Here is a 10,497-nt window from a genome sequence, read left to right on the forward strand (position 1 = left end):
ATTTATTAATCAAAATAAAACACATTATTTCAAGTGTTACTTCCATCATCTTATCAAATGTATGTGGAATTACCATTTATATTGTAACAATGAAGTAATTTAATAATAAATTTAATTCCTTGTCAAAAACTACTTAAGAAATTGACTGCAAAATATACAGTGAGTGATTTCTGAAAGTATAGACATTGCCCAAATTATCTTTTCAGTATATTTATTTAAATATTTAATAAGTGTGAAATTTTATATGACATGATTCTAAGAATTTCAAGCATGTTTTCTTATGTTGTAAACTAGTATTCCTCAAAACAAAACAAAGTAAAACAAAACAAAAGACATGTTTTTACTATATGATACATGAAATTCAGCCAGGAAAACTAACAACTAAAACTGGGTTCCTGGAAATTACTAACCAATGTTTGTATAAGACAAGACCCAAAGAAATAGAAAAGATAAATTAATTCTACTTGTTTACCGAAATGCAGCAAGGGTACATGGAAGTAGAAAAATGTGACTGACTGGTTAATATCACTGTTATCTTAACTTCCTGGAAACTTGTCTCTTCTTTGCTAATCTAACTACAGCACTTTTGACTTCTTTGTTTCTGAGACTATAAATAAGTGGATTCAGCATGGGAATCACAATTGTGTAGAAAATAGAAGCTACTTGATCCTTTCCCAAAGAATAAGACTTACTTGGCTTTAAATAAGTAAAAATCAGAGTGCTGTAAAAAACAATTACTCCAAGGAGATGAGAGGCACAAGTGGAAAAGGCTTTTTGCTTTCCTGAAGTGGAATTTATTTTCAAAATAGTAGAAAGAATGGATACATAAGATGCAGATATTGTGATAAGGGATCCCAGGATTGTGGAACCTGCAAAAATGAATATAATGACTTCAACTACATGTGTGTCACTGCAAGACAGAGATAGAAGTGGAGATGTGTCACAATAAAAATGATGGATGATATTGGACTTGCAGAAATGTAGCATAATCATGCTAAACACAGTTACAGAGGAATCCACAGCTCCAGTTACATAGGACCCAATAAGGAGAGCAAGGCAGCATCGTGAAGACATAATAACTGGGTAATGTAAAGGGTTGCAGATGGCTATGTAGCGGTCATAGGCCATTGAGGAAAGCAAAAAACATTCAGTAGCTGCTAAGAGAATGAAAATGTACAGTTGGGTAAAACAACCTGTATAGGAAATGCTCTTGTTTGTTGTTAGCAGGTTCTCTAATGTTTTCGGTGTGATGGCAGTTGAATAACTGAGGTCAAGAAATGACAGATGTGTGAGGAAAAAATACATTGGAGTGTGAAGCTGAGTATCTAGACAGATGATCAACATCATGCCTATGTTCCCCAGAACAGTGACCAGGTATATCAGGAGAAACAGTACAGAGAGGACCAGCTGTATTTCTTTGGAATCTGTCAACCCCATGAGGATGAAGTCTGGTTTATTTGTTTGATTTCAGATGTACATAGTCAATGACCCTAAATGATGAGAAAGCAAAGGTAATGCCTCTGCTGTATGATAACAGAGATGTTTGTGCATATGTTTGTCACTGCACTTTCATTATGACAGTATATAAATATACATGATTAGATTTCCAAATAGAAGTATAGAGCAGAATTTGATTATGATATTAGAAGTGCTATTATGTGATATAAAACAAAAAAACTACTGATACTCTAAATAATTTCTTATTTATACTCTAAATATTTCTTATGAATTTATCTGCATAAAATGTTATGCATGTAGTCATATTATTCCATATTTTAATCTAGAAGATAGAAAAGAATTAGTTAACTTATGAATTCACTTGACTACAACACAAATTCACATTGAGTCTGTGATCATGTTAAAATTGTTAAATGCCCAAGAATTAGTCCCACTCTTAGTTCAGTAAATCTAATAAAATATCATGCATTTAATCAAAGAGAGAAAACAACTTCTATAATGTTTCCAGCTCTTTTCTATATTAATTAACTCTAAGTACATTTTATTAAAAGTTAGTAGACTACATAGGGACAAATAACTATCTAAAAGATGGTTTATTATTTTCTGAAAATTTCAAACAAATTTTAACTATAATTATTTTATTGAAATATTAATTATCACTGGTATCATGTCCTTCCATATACTCTATGCTTGCCATAATCCTGTTACTTCTCTACATGCCAAATTATATGGGACCTTATATTTTAAAATACAATCTTATTTTATTTGCTTCAACCTCCACAATTATAAAAATACTTACTTGCAATGTCAAAGTTGACAGAAGAAAAACAGGAAAAATATTTCCAATATTATGTGCTTGAAAACATTCAACTTTCAAATTTTTGCACAATTAAAATAGAAAATTTACTTACAGATCTGAGCACATCTGCTCTAGATCTTTTGTTTTCCTTGATGTTATGTTTTTTATTCTTTTCTGTACTCATTTTTAAAAAACAGAAGGAAATTATCCTTTCCTCGAGTCTTTCTTAAAATCAATTTTTAAAAGAAAATTATGGGTTGAATTTATTCCATGAGTGAGTATAAATATCAGGACAACAGTCTATGCTTTTGTCTCTAGTTTATGATTGTGGGACTTATGTAAAGTCATGAGCATCACATAACATGGTCATTCTCAGGAGGCAATTTCTAAGCCATGTTTATTGGCAAGCTTTCAAGGACTGAAGTCAAAAGACTAATTCATCAAAGGTTCTGTTTATTCCTGTGAGCCTAATAAAGAAGAACATAATAACTGTGTTTTTTCTGATGGTCTACGTTTATTCATAGTCTTATTAATTCAATACATTTATAAAGTATAATATTTATAAAATACTCCCCTCAAATTAGGACATTTTAAAGTAGTATGGATAGAAGGGAAATATATTTTTGAATTTAAAGTGCTTAAGTTGTTAATGAGATCACGATTGAATAATAGAAATATTTTTAGAAAAAGTTAAAGAAATGATTTTGCTAGAAATAAAATATATTTATTAAAAACAATAAAATTTGTGATCTTATTACTGGTAATTGTAGTTCTCACCTCTCTCTCATCAAGGAATTTTACTTTGCAGCAGAAAGATACCATTACAGGAAGTGACAACATATTAAATTGTATAACTGTTTTATTAACTGTTTAGGAGCCTAGCCCAAACTGATAAATTTGCAAAACAATTCCAGCCACTAAGGCTCATGGATTATTTCAAAGGAGAGGCCAGAAATATTAGAAGTTCCAGAGGAATAGGAGATTTGCTATGAGAAGGTATGTCCTTAATATATCAGAAGCTAAATTTATGAAATCTCTTCAAAAGGTCTGCTTAAGCCTGAGCTGAATTAAGCATTAACAATGGACATTCCATCTTCGATAGGGAAAGCCATACTAATGTAGCCTAATGACTAGGAATGATATAATGCATACACTTGTGCAGCCATGTTCTTTGTTGCTGTATTGACAATACCTAGACAATTTAAAACAATCAAACAAACAAACAAACAAACAAAACAAAAACCTGAATATTCTTCAACTGAATAGTATACAATGAAAATGTCATACATGTTCATGATGGAATACAATTTAATGATAAGAAAGTGAAATTACAAACATTTCAAGTAAAACAATGGATCTAGCAAAGATTGTGTTGAGTGAGGTAACTCAGAAATTTACACCTAGAAAAATATATGCCTCATGCTCACGTTTTTTCTCATCCGATCTTCCTAATTTCAAATCATCAGATGTTAGTAAATATCCATGATCGACTGTACAAACTGGGAAAGAAAAAAGAGCATTGAGATTCTGGGGGAATGGGGAACAATAGCAATGTCCAAGTGATCTATTGGGAGGAACAAGTTCCAATTGGTAAAAGGTGTAAAATAAATATAGAAAGTTAGGAAGATAAACTAGGATAGAAAGATAGGAGAGTTTCAGAGTAAGAAGCCATCTCGAGTGCCATGCCAAATACCAATGGATTTGTGTTACTTCTAAAGTTTACAATGACAGTTACTATAATTGGGAAAACGTTCAAAGAAACTTGAAGGGTATTTGGCATAATTCCAACACCTCTCTGGATGCTGAGATTATGAATTTAAAGAATCCTGCTCCACTGAGCTTTGGTGCTACTGCTATTGCTGTTAAAATTATTCATAGCCTGAAGTCAGTATTTTCATCTTGGTCAAAGTTTAAGAGCGGCATACATGGCTTGATCATGCTAGCCCTTCTTGTCCTGGGAATAGTTTTATTCCTGCACATCGTGTTAAAGCTTGTCTTTAACAACATCAATATGTTGGCAGCTAAAGTACATGGCTTGAGACTAAAATTGAACCCCAGACAGAATTATTAATTTAACAGGGTGGCAAGCCAAAGATGGGTAAGATTTTGCACAGCATTGAAAAAATTATGCATACATATATTATAATATATATTATAATATAACATTATTAAAATGCTAAAATGTCAGCTTTATTCAAATAAACACAAACAAGCTGCTCGTGACCTTGAATACGATCAGGAAGACATTATTGTCAGAATGACCTAAGACATAAAAAGGTGCATGATGTAGAGAGCTTTTTGCAGGTATTGCTTGGCAGGAATCTGACATTGAACAAGGACAAGGAAACAGGAAATGGGCTTCAGGCAGGAATCTGACATTAGGCCAAGATGGGGATGTAAGTTCAATCAAGAATCTAACTTTAGGCTATAGTAGGGAAGTAGGCTAAGTCACGAATTTTAGTCTTAGGGTGGAACAAAAGAAGTAGGCTCCAGGCAAGATTTTGGACTTGGACAGGAAGTAAACTCAGCTATTTTGGTCACTCTGACACTCCCTTGGAAACTACTGTAATAGCAGGAGTTTGCTTATTTCCTTGACTATTTGTGTTTATTATTTTGCTTGTTCCTCAATGTACTAATACTTCCCTTAATACTTGCATGTAATTAAAATGGTATAAAAGTGGATTAGAAAAAATTAAACCTGCCTCAGTCTCAGAAATGACTGTGCTGAAGCTACAAATTCAAGAGAGAGAGTGGGGAGAGAGAGAGAGAGAGAGAGAGAGAGAGAGAGAGAGAGAGAGAGAGAGAGAGAGAGAGAGAGAGAAAGAGAGAAAGGAAGGAGGAAGGATGTCTAAGAATGTCATAAGAAATAATCAGCATGCAGAAGAATGCAAATTGATCCATCCTTGTCTCCTTGTACTAAGCTCAACTCCAAATGGATCAAGGACCTTCACATAAAGCCAGACACTCTGAAACTAATAGAAAAGAAACTGGGGAAGACCCTTGAGGACATCAGTACAGGGGGAAAGTTCCTGAACAGAACACCAATTACTTATGCTCTAAGATCAAGAATTGACAAATGGGATCTCATAAAATTACAAAGTTTCTGTAAGGCAAAGGACACCATCAAAACGACAAATCGGCAACCAACAAATTGGGAAAACATCTTCACCAACCCTACATCAGATAGAGGGCTAATATCCAATATATACAAAGAACTCAAGAAGTTAGGCCCCAGAAAACCAAATAAGCCTATTAAAAAATGGGGTGCAGCGTTAAACAAAGAATTCTCACCTGAAGAACTTCAGATGGTGGAGAAACATCTTAAAAAATGCTCAACTTCATCAGTCATCAGGGAAATGCAAATCAAAACAAACCTGAGATTCGTTTTCACCTTACACCAGTCAGAATTGCTAAGATTAAAAATTCAGGAGACAGCAGATGTTGGCGAGGATGTCCAGAAACAGGAACATTACTTCACTGCTGGTGGGGTTGCAAATTGGTACAACCACTCTGGAAATCAGTCTGGCAGTTCCTCAGAAAACTGGGGACGTCACTTCCTAAAGATCCTGCTATACCACTCCTGGGCATATACCCAGAGAATTCCCCAGCATGTAATAAGGATATATGCTCCACTATGTTCATAGAAGCCCTATTTATAATAGCCAGAAGCTGGAAAGAACCCAGGTATCCCTCAACAGAAGAATAGATGCAAAAAATGTGGTATATATACACAATGGAGTATTATTCAGCCATTAGAAACAATGAATTCATGAAATTCTTAGGCAAAGGGATGGAGCTGGAGAATATCATACTAAGTGAGGTAACCCAGTCTCAAAAGATCAATCATGGTATGCATTCACTAATACGTGGATTTTAGCCTGGAAAACTGGAATACCCAAAACATAATCCACACATCAAATAAGGCACAAGAAGAACGGAGGAGTGGCCCCTGGTTCTGGAAAGACTCAGTGTAACAATATAAGGCAAAACCAGAACAAGGAAGTGGGAAGGGGTGGGTGGCAGAACAGGGGGAGGGAAGGGAGCTTATGTGACTTTCGGGGAGTGGGGGGCCAGAAGGGAGGAAATCATTTGAAATGTAAATAAAAAATATATCGAATAAAAACAAAAGAAATCATACTTTTAATATTTACTTAAAATACTTATAACACATGTTAACTTGTGTATAAATAAGCATATATTTAAAATGATACTTTCTTTCCTGGCTTACTCCAACAATCAATCACCATCTAACAAAGAACACATTAGGCACAAGAAGTACTCATTTTACTTGTTAATCAGGACTGTCTGAGAGACACAATCAGAACAATAATGGCTATTACTCTTTTCACTAGTTTCCCTAAGAAGTCAAAGTTTCTATTTTTGGAGACATCATGGACTTCAGACCCAGGTCCCAGAGGACCACGAGACAAAACTGATAAAATTGTTCCTCCCTAGGCACTAGATTTCATCGTACCAGAAGGTGCTATACAACCTTTAATGAAGTACACCAACTAACAGTGCTACACATCCACAATATCTATGAAGCACAGGAAGAAACAGAATGGAAATCAAGAGCAGCAAAAGCAACAACAAAAACATCAACACACATAATGGTGCATTAGTGGCACACATATTATGGAGGTAACCAACAGCTCTCACATTATATTTAAGATTAATAAAGCATTAAAGAATCTATGCCTAGTCCTGGACACCTAAGCAGGTATTAAGATCTAGTGAAGTCAAGGATCTTGGAGAATAACCTACAACTCCAACTTTAATAAACAAGAATAATTTTTAGCTACATCCTAATTAGTTTTCTTCTACCATAGTCAACAATCATCATGTTGATTTCTCTTTGAAACTGACACAGATAACTTTAGAAAAACATACCAAATTAAAATCCTCACATTCTTAAACTTCAGAGGTTATTGAGCATGAGATGTCACACAAATTGAAAGAGCCAGAAGAAATCAGTATTTGCTGGGAGATGGTGTCTGTGATGAGTATTAGAAATCCATGAAATTTCACAATCATGATCTGAAAAGGTACAATAACAATAGATATAATAAAATAGAGGGAGCCCAAGAGGCTTTATCTCTACTCAATAAACTAGAGGGAACTAAGGAATTTGGAAAATGAGGGAAATATATTTTTCATAGATGATAATTGTCATCGGGTACTGTCCATTGAAGGACAACTAGTTTCTTTCCAGCTTCTGGATACTACAAATAGGGCTGCTATGAACATCGTGGAGCATGTGTCCTTATTGCATGCTGAAGAATCCTCTGGATATATGCCCAGTAGTGGTATAACAGGGTCCTCAGGAAGTGACATTCCCAGTTTTCTGAGGAACCGCCAGACTGATTTCCAGAGTGGTTGCACTATCTTGCAATCCCACCAGCAGTGGAGGAGTGTTCCTCTTTCTCCACATCCTCGCCAACACCTGCTGTCTCCTGAGTTTTTGACCTTAGCCATTCTGACTGGTGTGAGGTTAAATCTCAGGGTTGTTTTGATTTGCATTTCCCTAATGATTAATGATGATGAACATTTCTTAAGGTGTTTCTCAGCTCTCCGAAGTTGTTCATGTGAAAATTCTTTGTTTAGCTCCGTACCCCACTTTTTAATGGGGTTATTTGGATCTCTGAGTTCTACTTTCTTGAGTTCTTTGTATATATTAGATATTAGCCCTCTGTCGGATTTAGGGTTGGTGAAGATTCTTTCCCAGTCTATTGGTTGACGTTTTCTCCTTTTGTTGGTGTCCTTTGCCTTACAGAAACTTTGTAGTTTTATGAGGTCCCATTTGTCAATTCTTGATCTTAGAGCATAAGCTATTGGTGTTCTATTCAGGAACTTTCCCCCTCTGCCCATGTCCTCCAGGGTCTTCCCCAGTTTTTTTTCAATTAGTTTCAGTGTGTCAGGTTTTATGTGGAGGTCCTTGATCCATTTGGAGTTGAGCTTGGTACATGGAGATAAGAATGGATTGATGCGCATTGTTCTGCATGCTGACCTCCAATTGAACCAGCACCATTTGTTGAAAAGACTATCTTTTTTCCACTGGATGCTTTCAGCCCCTTTGTCGAAGACCAAGTGACCACAGGTGTGTTGGTTCATTTCTGGGTCTTCAATCCTACTCCATTGATCTGCTTTCTTGATATTGTACCAATACCATGCAGTTTTTATCACTATTGCTCTGTAGTAGAGTTTAAAGTCTGGGATATTGAATCCCCCTGAAGTTCTTTTACTGTTGAGAATAGATTTAGCTATCCTGGGTTTTTTGTTATTCCAGATGAATTTGAGAATTGCTCTTTCTACCTCTATGAAGAACTGGGTTGGGATTTTTATGGGAATAGCATTGAATCTGTAGATTGCCTTTGGCAAGATGGCCATTTTAACTATATTAATCCTGCCAATCCACGAGCATGGAAGGTTTTTCCATTTTCTGAGATCTTCTTCGATTTCCTTCTTCAGAGATCTGAAGTTCTTGTCATATATGTCTTTCACTTGTTTGGTTAGAGTCACCCCAAGATACTTTATGTTGTTTGTAGCTATTGTGAAGGTGGTCATTTCCCTAATTTCTTTCTCAGTCTGCTTATCCTTTGAATATATAAAGGCTACTGATTTGCTTGCGTTGATTTTGTAGCCAGCCACTTTGCTGAAGTTGTTTATCAGCTGTAGGAATTAGAGATTTTAGGGTCACTTAAGTATACGATCATATCATCTGCAAATAGTGATAATTTGACTTCTTCCTTTCCAATTTGTATCCCTTTGACTTCCTTCTGTTGTCTAATTGCTCTAGCTAGGACTTCAAGAACTATATTGAAAAGATATGGAGAGAGGGGGCAGCCTTGTCTAGTCCCTGATTTTAGTGGAATTGCTTCAAGTTTCTCTCCATTTAGTTTGATGTTGGCTACCGGTTTGCTGTATATTGCTTTTACTATGTTTAGATATGGGCCTTGAATTCCTGTCCTTTCCAAGACTTTTAGCATGAAAGGATGCTGAATTTTGTCAAATGCTTTTTTAGCATCTAATGAAATGATCATGTGTTTTTTTTCTTTGAGTTTGTTTATGTAGTGGATAGCATTTATGGATTTCCGTATATTGAACCATCCCTGCATCCCTGGGATGAAGCCTACTTGATCATGGTGGATGATCGTTTTGATGTGTTCTTGGATTCGGTGGGCAAGAATTTTATTTAGTATTTTTGCATTGATATTCATAAGGGAAATTGGCCTGAAATTATCTTTCTTAGTTGGATCTTTGTGTGGTTTTGGGATCAGCGTAATAGTGGCTTCGAAGAAGGAGTTGGGTAGTGTTCCTTCTGTTTCTATTTGGTGGAAGAGTTTGAAGAGTATTGGTTTTAAGTCTTCTTTGAAGGTCTGATAGAATTCTGCACTGAAACCATCTGGTCCTGTGCTTTTTTTGGTTGGAAGCCTATCTATGACCCCTTCTATTTCTTTAGGGGTTATGGGTCTGTTTAGATGGTCTATTTGATCCTGGTTTAATTTTGGTAATTGGGATCTAAGAAAATGTCCATTTCCTCCAGATTCTCCAGTTGTGTTGAGTACAGGTTTTTGTAGCAGGATCTGATGATTTTTTGAATTTCCTCGGTTTCTGTTGTGATATCTCCATTTTCATTTCTAATTTTGTTAATTTGGATACTTTCTCTGTGCTCTTTGGTTAGTCTGGCTAAGGGTTTATCTATCTTGTTGATTTTTTCAAAGAACCAGCTTTTGGTCTTGTTGATTCTTTGTATGGGTCTCTTGGTTTCTAATTGATTGATTTCAGCCCTGAGTTTGATGATTTCCTGTCTTCTCCTCCTCCTGGGTGAATTAGCTTCTTCTTGTTCCAGAGTTTTCAGTTGTTCTGTTAATCTTCTAGTGTAAGCTCTCTCGAATTTCTTTTTGAAGGCACTCAAAGCTATGAGTTTTCCTCTTAGCACTGCTTTCATTGTGTCCCATAGATTTGTGTATGTTGTGCCTTCATTTTCATTAAATTCTAAGCAATCTTTGATTTCTTTTTTTATTTCTTCCTTGACCAAGGTATCATTGAGTAGAGTATTATTCAGTTTCCATGTGTATGTGGGCTTTCTGTTGTTTTTACTGTTACTAAAGACCACTTTTACTCCATAGTGATCTGATAGGAGGCATGGGATTATTTCAATCTTCTTATATTTGTTGAGGTCTGTCTTGTGACCAGCTATATGATCTATTTTGGAGAAGGTACCATGAGGTGCTGAGAAA

General features: G+C 35.5%; 1 pseudogene; it reads right to left on the reverse strand.

Moving 5' to 3' along the window:
- Positions 1-531: 531 nt before the first annotated feature.
- On the reverse strand, positions 532-1,479 carry LOC127684292 (olfactory receptor 8H3-like; annotated as a pseudogene).
- Positions 1,480-10,497: the final 9,018 nt, after the last annotated feature.

This window comes from Apodemus sylvaticus, chromosome 5, assembly GCF_947179515.1.
Source record: "Apodemus sylvaticus chromosome 5, mApoSyl1.1, whole genome shotgun sequence".
Classification (NCBI taxonomy): Eukaryota; Metazoa; Chordata; class Mammalia; order Rodentia; family Muridae; genus Apodemus; species Apodemus sylvaticus.